At 41.3% G+C, this 8,833-nt stretch overlaps 1 protein-coding gene across 1 annotated transcript in view; it reads right to left on the bottom strand.

The window, feature by feature from the left end:
* Dnah14 (dynein axonemal heavy chain 14) overlaps window positions 1-8,833 on the bottom strand; it is a 221,151-nt gene that overhangs the window by 76,575 nt on the left and 135,743 nt on the right. The window lies entirely within an intron of this gene.

Below are 8,833 nucleotides of genomic sequence, written 5' to 3'. Positions count from 1 at the left end.
AAAAAAAAAAAAAAAAAAAAAAAAAAAAAAAAAAAAAAAAAAAAAAAAAAAAAGGAAGGCAGAAGGAAGGTTCTAGCTGGCTTTAGTAGGGAAACAGTCTCAGGCTTCAGTCATTCTGGAATTGTCTTTGATAGTTCCTGCATACATTGGCGTTATGTACAATCAGCCATTTAGAAATACTTACTCTGACCAGAGGAAGGCCTGGCCGTTCCTCTCACCCTGACCAGGAAAAGGCTTTGTCTCCATTTCCATCGTCTGAGGAATTAGGGTCCTTGACATGACATGCTCAAGGCTGTAACATACATCCACTCAGGACTCCAGCTTCTCCCCACAGTACCATGAAATAGGACTTTCTGTAAAAAGCACATAAATAGAATTTTAAACCGTCTTGTAGTTCCTTGAGGGATTGTAAGACTTTTCATTCCAGTAAGAATAATTTTAAGTGGTGCATGGTGGCACTGTGCTGTAGTCTCAGGTACTTGGGAGGTAAAGGTGGAAAGGGTTGATGCTTAAGGCCTGAACAGCTTAATGAGACCCTTCCACAAAAGAAGTACACAGAGAGGGGAAAGCTCAGTGACAGGATGCTTGCCTGGTGTACAGAGCTCTGTGGTTTATTTCTAGAACTGCTGCAAATGGATATGAATGACTTCTAACAGTTCCAAGGAGAGAAAAGCTGGTGTAGTAGGAAGCCCACTTCTTGCAGTGTGCAGATAATCATAAAATTTGAGGTATTAAACATTATGATCAGCTCGTCCTAAAAGAGGTATATAGAGCTTTTATTCAACAGGATGCAAATCCTTTTTAAGTATGTTTAGTAAACTCCAGAACTGGTCATAGGTTAGGCCACAAAATAATCTTCAGTGAATATAAAAAGATTGAATTCCACAAAGAATCTCTAGCTATGGAGGAATGGAACTTGAAACCAACAGAAGAAAAACTTTGGTACTCAAAAATATGTGGCCGTTCAACAGTACACCCTGAAACAGTGACACACACACAGGGGAATTAGGATGAGATTGGAGTTGTATCACCTCAGAAGGCCGTGTTCCCAGGCAGACTTGCAGCTCTAAATGCCCATTTAAAAGATAAAGCCTCAATCAGTAACCTAATGATGCTTTACAGAATGGAGGAGGGGGTGAAAGAGCACACTAAACTCAGAGCTAACAGAAGGAAAGAAACCCTGATGAGGAGCTGAGGGTGGCAGCCACACCAATCTCTGCCCTTAGGAGGAGGCAGAGGAGGAGGAACAGGAGAGCCAGGTCATTCTGGGTACAGAGTTAGTCGAAAGTCAGCCTGGGCTACATGAGTTCCTGTCTCAAAACAAACAAACAAAAACTCCATAAAATCACGAGATCAAGTCAATGACCTCAAACTTTATTTGAGAAGATTAACACAGTTGGAGAGCCTTTAACTAGATGGAACAGAGTATATCTTCACGCTCTGTGGAGTTCCCCTGCATGCTGTCTCAGTGTCATCCCCCCTTTCTTGTAGGGGCACATTCATACTGGGCTAGGGACCCTAAAGACCTTGTTTAATTCAGTTCCTTCTGAGGAGAGAGAAGAAGAAAGGGAGGATGCAGATATTTCAAATCAGAAACAAAAGTGGGTGTTTTATTTATGGCCAAAAGAAAGTAACAGAACTGTATGACACTAGAATAGGTGACCTAGATGAAATGAATGACCTAAATTGACTGGGAGTGAAATAGAAAGTCTGCACAGAATTGTATAGCTAAGAAAATAAAGTCTGTTTGTATTGCTACTTTAAAATTTAAAAAATAGGGTTGGGGATTTAGCTCAGTGGTAGAGCGCTTGCCTAGCGAGCACAAGGCCCTGGGTTCGGTCCCCAGCTCTGAAAAAAAGAAAAAAAAAATGTATATTCAAGGGGCTAAAAAATATAACAATAATTGACTTTTGTAGCTTAAGTGGTTGAATTATGTGCTATGAAAATTATATCAGTGTTTTATAAAGTTTATTTAAGTATCACTGTTGTAAACCTAATAATTGCTAGCATTCTGTACCTCTAATGTGCTGGCTTGCCAGGGCTGTTACCAATACCAAGTAGCTTACAAAAATGGAGTTGATGGTTTGAGTTTGGAGGCAAAGATTGAGCATCATCATGGTGGGGAGGCAGCTTCTCGTGGTTTTGGTCATCTCTGATGGTCCTTGGCCTATAGCTGCATCCCTGATATATCTTCACGCTCTGTGGAGTTGCAGTCTCCGTGTCATCTCTCCTTTCTTGTAGGAGCACATTCATAGTGGGCGAGGGACTCTAAAGACCTTGTTTAACTAACTCAGTTCCTTCTGAAAGACACCGTTTTTAAATCAGGCCTCATCTTCAACTACTGGGTGCTTAGGTCTTCAACATAGGAATTTTAGGGGGAAATCTAATGCTGGACACTTTTACTTTTTGGAGAAAGTATTTTCACTACTAAAAATGATAATGTTCATAATTTCAGTGATTATAAATCATTCAAGAAGAATATAGTCAATACTTTACAGTTAAATGATGAACTTTTAAAACTTTTTTAAAAAGTTTTTATTCAATGTGCTGAGTGCTTTGCCTACATGTGTTTTAAGTATAGCACTGCATGCAGGGCCACAGAGGCCAGCAGTGGTGTCAGATCCTGCAGACCTAGAGTTCCAGGCGCTCCTGAGCCATCATGGGTGCTCAGGAATTAAGGTCCTGAGGAGCAGGAGTGCTCGCAGCTGCCGAGCCCCGACTTCTGTGATGGGATGGTTTTACGTGACACTCACGTGCTTTTCCTTTATTACATTCCTTTGAAAAATACATGAAATAAACACATAAATGCAGATCTTTGAAAATATGAAAGGCCAAAAAGTTACCATAGTTCTTTACATTTCTTGGTTTGATTTACTTATAAACTTTCTCTGTAGAATTTCTGTTTGCCCATTTAATTTTACAGTCCTAATATTTTCCTTATCCATTGATATAAATTCTTTACACAACAAAAAATTTTATTTTTCTTAGTTTTCAATATCTACTTTCAGTCCTTCAATTGTCTTATAATTGTACTTTTCAGTTGTAAAACTATAGAATAATTATTTCTCTTTATTCAGTGTTTCTTCTGTTAACTTCAAAGTTCAGCTTGTCCCAGGTGATTGTAAATGTTTGATTCTGCTCTCTCTTAGACATGGCTGTAGGATGCTAAAGGCATTGAACTGGTGAATGTATTCGCAGTTTGCTTAGTCAAGTGTGGTGTAAAATGTTGTTTCCTTCTTGCATTGCAACCTGGTGATTCCAGTTCCGTTTAATTAACTATTGCCATTAATTACGGCTGCTCTCTATGTTGTATTCAGTTAACTCAGTTGGCGAAGGTGTACACACAGTGATAACTGTTAAAGACTATTCCTATCGCTTCCTTTTCAGTGTTTTCTTGGCTATTTTGAATTTATTCTTCACAAATGAGAAGCATTTTTTTTTCATCTTTTTCTATGCCCAGTACTTCTGTGGCCTTTGAAAAGGGCATTTTAAAATTAAAATTACATGGAAAATAACATGAAAAATATTGAAAGCATAGGCATTTTCTCTTTTCTATATAAATATATTTATAAAGACTTGTGAGTTTTTTTTCATTAAAATGAGGAATATCTCACTGTTTCTTATTTCTCTTGAGTGTTACCGTCATGTTTTTGTGTGTTTTTTTGCTACTAATAATATTTTTATTATATTTTCCTTTTGCTTGTTTTAATATCTAGACTTTTTTTGTCTTACATTGTCATTTCCAGTATTAGTTTATCGTTTGGTGTTGTGGCAAATCTCCACCCCAGATAATCCTGTGCAAGGAAAACACAACTCAGTCAGTGTGAACACAGGCTGCACACCTAGACTGCGCAGATCCACCACTGCACTAGTCTCTCCCCAGCTAGGGATCCCTTATAACTCATGGTCTCTCCAGGCCACACGCTTCTGCTCCACCTTCCTTCCACCTCCTCCTCCTCTTCTGTCTTCCCCTCTCTCCTTCCTCTCCTCTTCTCCCTTCCTCCTCTTTCTCCTTCTCTCTAAAACTTTCAGCTCTACCTTTCCTTTCCACTGCCCAATCACCGGCTCTAGCCTTTATTTTACAAGTTAAAATGGGGAGAAGGTTCAGGTGAAGTCACCTGAGATGTCATTCACTCCTTGTCAGGGCAGCCCCTCTTGGGGAAGTGGAACAGCACCAGGGCAGTCCACAGCTATTTGGGGTTTGTTTGTTTTGGTGGGGGGCAATAATTGCATAGATGTAATATTGTTTAGTTTTCCTCACATTATGCATTTCTGTTAAGTTTCATATGCTAATCAGAATAATTAAAATTACTGTGATACATGAGTCACATCCATTCTGTTGATATTTCTAAATTTAATAGGTAAATTTCTGGTGTTTCACTATTGTTATTTTGTCTGATGGCTTGAAATACTTAAACCTGAAAGACTTACTGAGTTCTCTCATAGTTTTATTGTGGGACTTACAGTAATACTTTGAATTACTGGGTTTTATTAAGTACTTACTATAAGCAAGGCTAGCTGCTGAGAAGGTCCCTTGGACGTTCAGCCTGCTGAAGCAATGCATTTTTTTTATTTGTTTGGGGGTGTTTTTGTTTGTTTTTTTTTCCTCCATCTTTATTAAATTGGGTATTTCTTACTTACATTTCAATTGTTATTCTGTTTCCAGGTTTCCAGGCCAACCTCCCCCTAACCCTTTCCCCTCCCCTTCTACATGGGTGTTCCCCTCCCCATCCTCCCCCCCTTACCACCCTCCCCCCAACAATCCTGTTCACTGAGGGTTCAGTCTTGGCAGGACTAAGGGCTTCCCCTTCCACTGGTGCTCTTACTAGGCTGTTCAAGCAATGCATTTTTTAATGTGTTCAGTTTATATTGTTACTGGCACGGAAACGTCTGCTTTGTGGCAGGTTGTTTGTTCTTGTTCGTTATTTAATTTCATTTTCAGTGTTTTATTTGGCTTTTTGAACTTCTACAAATACATGATTCATCTGTAATTAAATTAGTGATCTCATCAAGTTTTAATTTCAGGTGAAATTTTCTTTGTAAGTTTGTATACATTTTTGTTGCCATCCCAACAAGCAACTAGCAGAACAGCAAAGATGTTCTTGATGTGATTAGAGTTGTGGCAGTGTGCTGTGGGTCACAGTGGCCACTTCAGAGCTGTGTTCAGGCTCCGCTTCACATGCATAGGAGCAGGCAAGGGAACGAGTCTGCATCGGGCAGGAGAGGCCCAATGCTTAGGGGCGCTCGCTGCTCTTCCAGAGAACACTAATTTGGTTTCCAGTACCCAAGTCGGGCAGCTGGGAACTGCCTATAACTGTAGCTCCAGGAGAGTGAGCACCCTCTCCCGGCCTCCACAGCACATACATGTGTGCATACAGACACACAGGCACACACATAGACACATAAATAAAAGTTCTGGAAGGGCAAGAGTCTGACTTCCTCTGAGTCTTCTCAGTTCAAGCAGCTTCACATCCAGAAACTCGTGGATAGTTTGTCTCTGGCTCATGGTAAATATTCCTCAGTGAGTGGGCACTTCTACTATCGTCTCTGGTCCACACCAGTTCCTTTTGTACTCTTTAAATTATATATTGTACATGTGTGAGAGAGAGAGAGAGATGGTGTTTATCTCTCTACATGAGTCAATACCTGTCCTCAGTTGACTTAGGGTCACTGTTGCTGTGATGAACACCAGAACCAAAGCTACTTGGGCAGGAAAGAGTTTGTTTGGCTTAAGCTTCCACTGTTCATCATTCAAGAAGTCAGGATGAGAACTCAGACAGGGCAGGAACCTCGAGGCAGGAGCTGATGCAGAGGCTATGGAGAGGTGCTGCTTACTGGCTTGCTCAGCCTGCTTTCTTATAGAACCCAAGACCACCAGTCCAGGGATGGCACCACCCACAATGCACTGCTTTTCCCCCAGTCAATCACTAATTAAGAAAATGCCCCTTAGGCTTGACAGCATAATCTTATGGAGATATTTCCTCAATTGAGATTCCCTCCTCTCAGATGATTCTAGCTTCTGTTTAGTTGACATAAAACTATCCATCACACCAGCATTTCTGCCCTAATAACTGGCTTCCCCTAAAGAACATGGTGTTCTTTGGCTCCTGTAATAAGCTGTATTAAGCCTATACACATATATTCTTTTAGTTTTAAAAATTCTATTGCTGTACACTTGGGCAACACTTTAGAGAATAAGAATGACCCCAAGAAACTAAAAAAAACGAGAACTGAATTTCTAGCCTGTGTGTTTCTGCTTATGTAGGTAACTAATGGAGTCTTCCGATCTGCATATCTTCTCTTTCTTTTAAAGTATGTTTTATTTGAGAGTTTCCGACATGTACACAATATATTTTAATCATAACTATCGAGACTGTCTCCCTCAAACTCCTCCCAGAATCTCTCACTGAATCCCATGTCAACTTCATATCTTTTTCTTAATTACTCCACTGAATCCAATTAGTGCTGCCTGCATGTACGTGTGTAAGGCCACTCTCCAGCCAGGACAGCTTACCAGAAGCAAGACTCCTGAGGTACACTGACTCTTCTAACCCCAGTAGCCAGTAGCTTCTTAACTGTGTGAAGCCTTGGGAGTCCCTCCTAGATCTGCACTGAAATTTTGACTGGCTTGGTCCTGGGAAGGTCTTGCACCGGCAGCCACAGCTGCTGTGGGTTCATGAGCACAAAGCCCTGGTCTGTCCAGGACACTGGTGGAGTCCTCCTTCCCACCCGTCTCTTACAGACTTCCTCCTTCTCTTCCTTAATGTTCTCTAAGCCCTGTGGGGAGCAGTATGATATAGATGTCACATTTAGAGCCAAGGACTTTACATAGTCTCTGTACATTGACCAGTCGTGAGTCTCTGTTTTAACCACTGCCCACTGAAAAAGAGACACTGGTGCAGTGGGGGCTGATAGCTGTGTGGGTATAAAGGTGAGTATGGAGAATACAGCTTGATGCCCATTTACAGAACAGTGGTAGGTCTTTACTAGGGCCATGTTTACAGTACTAGTTAAGAGTTCTAGTTCATGAATCAGGCCTTAAATTCAGCCCAAAAGTAGTCAGTTGCTCCTGTAATATTCATGCAGGGGATCTCATCCTAAGTTCTAAACTAGCACACTTTAACCAGTTTTCCTCCTCCAACTGGGCATGATGGCTGTCTTGGTTGGTTTTTATCAATTTAACACAAACTTAGATGTATCTGGGGAGCAGGAATCTTAACTGAGAAAATGCCTCCATAACACTGGCCTGTAGGCAATTCTGTGGGGCATTTTCTCAGTGAATGATTGATGTCTGAGGGCCTAGCCCACTGTGGGCAGTACCACCCTCAGCAGGTGGTCCTTGGTTATATTGGAAATCAGTCCTCTTCCATGGCCCCTGCTTCAGTTCCTGCTTCCAGGTTCTCGCCTTGACTCCTCAGCAATGGGCTATGGCCTGAGAATACTAAGCTGATATAAACTGTTTTCTTCCCAAGTTGCTTTTAGTCATGGCATTTATCACAGCAATAGAAACCCTAACTAAGACAGAAGTGCATGCCTGTCACCCAAGTACTCAGGCTTTGGGAGCAGAGTGAATGTGAGGCTAGCCTGGACTACATAGTGAGCGCCACCATAATCTAAGTGTGGTACTCTATTTTATTGTTTTCCCTGAAAGTTAAGAGACTTGCTTTTTCCTAATGCAGATATAAAGACATTTTGGCCTTTGTCATTTCTTTGAGTATAGTTACAAAAACCTCCTTTCTTTTCTTCATGCACATTCTAACTCAACCATGCCTTCCCCCGTTCTAATCTCTTAAAGACTGAATGCAATTCAGCCTTTCTGACTGTTCTTATTACATATAAGTTGATATGATTTTTAAAATATATATATCAACAATAACCCTAGATAGAGATTTAAATGTTGTGCTCTTTAGCTTTCATCAACTTGACCAAAGCTAGGGTCACCTGGGAGTGACCTAGGTCACAAGAAGGAACCTGGATGGAGAGAAGGTCCCCATCAGATTGCCTGTAGGCAAGTCTATATAGGGCATTTTCCTGATTAATGATTTATATGGGAGGCTCCAGATCACGTGAGGTGGTGCCTAGTCAGGTGATCCTGGGCGGCAGATGTAAATGTAAACCTGGGGAGAGGGGTATTTCTATGCCCCTTTTGCTCCCAAGTGATGGCAAGATACTTCTCTACATCCATTCTAGCCCATCTCAGCTGCCAAGTAAATGACACAGTGACCTGGTATTTTCGTGAAAAGGCTTCAGGCATCATGCTGGGCACATTCGAGCTATGCTAACCCAGCTGTGCTGTCTACATTCCAGCCGCATAGTCTTTACTTTGCCTGCATTTGAGTCTTGCCCTGGTTCTCTTTGGTCCACATCTGTCCTCATAGCTGTTCTCTCATCGAGATCTTACAGTGAATCCTCCTGATCCATTTCCATGGTCTCTCTGCCTCTCTTCTCTCCTTTCTCTGTGGTCTCTTTGAGACCCCCTGACTGTGATTGGAAGTCCTGCCCTACTCTCTTCTGCCCATCTTATTGGTTAATCAGCTCTTCATTAACCAATTAGAGATAATGGAAAGCAATTTTTACATAACACTGAGACTGGAGATGCCAACATCCAGTGTACAACCAAATGTTTGGGCATAGAAATTAATATCTGAAACACAATACACAAAACCATCTCCCAACAGGCATAAGAAATCAGGCTGAGAAAGCTAGTAAGAAGCACTCTTCTGTGATTCTACTTTAGTTCCTGTCACCAGGTTTCTGCCTTAAGCTCCTGCCATTGCTTCCTTCCATAATGGACTATAACCTGTAGGGTGTAATAAGCCCTTTCTTCCCTGAG

This window comes from Rattus rattus, chromosome 10 (genome assembly GCF_011064425.1).
Source record: "Rattus rattus isolate New Zealand chromosome 10, Rrattus_CSIRO_v1, whole genome shotgun sequence".
NCBI lineage: Eukaryota > Metazoa > Chordata > Mammalia > Rodentia > Muridae > Rattus > Rattus rattus.
This window is presented reverse-complemented; position numbering and strand designations above follow the sequence as displayed.